The following is a 2,449-nucleotide window of genomic DNA, read 5'->3' as shown; positions in this document are numbered from 1 at the left end:
AGCTCCAAAATCGGGACCGGGGAAAGGCAGAGCGACCAGGACTCCAAAGGGGACGCGTGCGCCACATCCCGATGACGAATGAAGAGGCGGGCGGAAGGCCGACCAATGAGGCTCCCGGAACTGGGGTGGGCGGAGCCCCGCGGGAGCTTCGTCCTGAGCTGCGTTCGAAGGCCGCTGGGGCGCCGGCTCCGTGCGTAACAATAGGTCTGCTTACTGGGGCGGGAGGGGGGGGTGGAGTTCGAGTGTCTCCGGCCTCCCTGGGCCTAGGTTCTCACGTCATAAAACATGAAGATGTGTTCTTAATTCCAAAACGTATGTCGGAACCGAATGTGTGTTATTCTGCAATGAAATATTCTGTTTTATTCACTTATCAGTTCTTAGAACTGACAGCCACCAAGCTCTCTTGTCAAAAGGGGTAGGCAAAATATCTATATCCATATATCTATATATAATATGATATTAATATAATGTATCATATATTATATTATGTTATAATGCATGGTATAGGCTCTAAGAAAATACTGATTCTTCAAAGACAAAGTGCTGACTTCCAGTGATGTTCTTGTCTCCCACAACTTCCCTCCCACCTCCTCCCCAGCAAAAAAAAAAAAAAAAAAAAAAAGGCTTCCATAGTCTTAGAGACCATTAATGATGCTTATGAGTCTCAACTTCCAAAGTTCCAGCTTTATTTTAAAAAGTCACTTTTAAATGTAAAATTTTGATTTTAATAGACTCTTGTGGTCACCATGAATAGCTCATGAAATTCTACCAGTGACAGTGCAATATGCTGACATTGAGGGTGGGAAAGAAAAATTGCCCAAACAGTGCTCTAATATATTTGGACAGAATGAACACATATTTATTTAATCCTACAACAAATCATGTGCTAAATTTCCAAATAAGACATAAATGATAAAGGCTATAGAGCTATTATTCCATAGAGCAGAGATGGTCAGAAAAAGCCTCAGGAAGATATAAATCCAGGCTCAGCCTTGAAGACTAGGAATAAATAAAAAGGAAAATGGGAAGATCAAAGAAAGCTGTCTGAATGGAATGCTGCCAGGTTTCTTCCAGGAACAATGAATATGGTGCCTTTTATTTTTTGTCATGTGTTGACTGAATAAAAGTATACCCTCGTTTAGACTTTCAAAAATTAATACCTTGATGCTCTCTTTTAAGCATTTTCTGCAAAGGCTTGTCTTTCTGAATTCTAATTGATGTCTCTGTTCTGCTTCCTCATCACTGAGATACTTAAAAATTCATTTTGAAGGAGCCACCTGATATCTGAAACAAAGAGAATATTAAATTAGTCCCTATGGAGCCATGCATCCAGGGGGGCCTTGATAAATGTTAATTGGTGATGACAGCAACTCTGTCGTGCAAATTAAGGACGGCACAAACAAGACACAGTAGAACATTAAACACTAGTCCTCTGCAGGAAGGCAGCCCAGATCATACAGGGTGGGAAAGGAACCTCTCTGATGCATACAGCTTTAGACCATACAATGCTGAAGTGAAATCAGCAAAAGCATGCATGTAGAATGTAGCCTGCCTGCTAAACAAGGATAATGATAACTGCAGCAGACTTCTGCTAAGCAGAAATAAATGATAAGAAAAACAAACAGTAGATGGAAAAAATAATTTAGTCCCAATTGAAAAGGGTTTGCCAAGCCATGTTATAAGAACTCAAGGAAGAATAATATTTTTTTAAACAAAAGTCTACCCCCTTTTATGAGGCAAAAATGTAGATATTTTTAAAAAGGCAACCTTAGTAAATGAGAGTTTATAGCATATGTTTTACCAAGTCTTTCCTACTCTGCTACTGCAGGAAAAAGACCCAGTACCCTACAAAGTTCCACCCAAGTGGTCTGGGGAGTTCCCAGGAAGTGTCTCTCACAAGTGCTTGTAGCTACCACATGTTCAACAGTCCTGCCACTTGTTCCAATAGTTACGCATCTGTAGGTGTTGCTGAGAATGCTAGCCAGCTCAGCCACATTCGCTGAGGACTGAGTCTCTACTGGACATTGCCAGTCCTCCTGGAGATCTGTGAATTAGTGCTTCTCTCCACTTTTTGCATTACCCTTTATGAACTGGGTACTAAAATAGGGTGAGCATTTCCACTTGTGTGTTAGTCCTCCTCTGAAAAAGCTCTGCTGGCACAAGCCCAGGCTTGACTCCCAGGAGACCAGCTAGGGTAAGACCCTAAGCGGGGGTGGTAATTTCCAGAATGCACACTGTCTGAGGTAGGGTAGGTCATACATAACCTCCATTGACTTTCGGCTTAGATTTCAGGTAGAGAAGAGGATACACCCTTTACAGAGAGAAAACCTCATATTCACTTGCTTTTCAATGTTTTATTTCTGCCACGGTGAAGATAGACATCAAAAGTGGTATCATTTATCAAATGCCATGCCTATTTGAATTAAAACTTGCTCAGGTTACTAAATAA

This window comes from Talpa europaea (genome assembly GCF_964194135.1).
Source record: "Talpa europaea genome assembly, chromosome: 15".
In the NCBI taxonomy this organism is placed as follows: Eukaryota; Metazoa; Chordata; class Mammalia; order Eulipotyphla; family Talpidae; genus Talpa; species Talpa europaea.
This window is presented reverse-complemented; position numbering follows the sequence as displayed.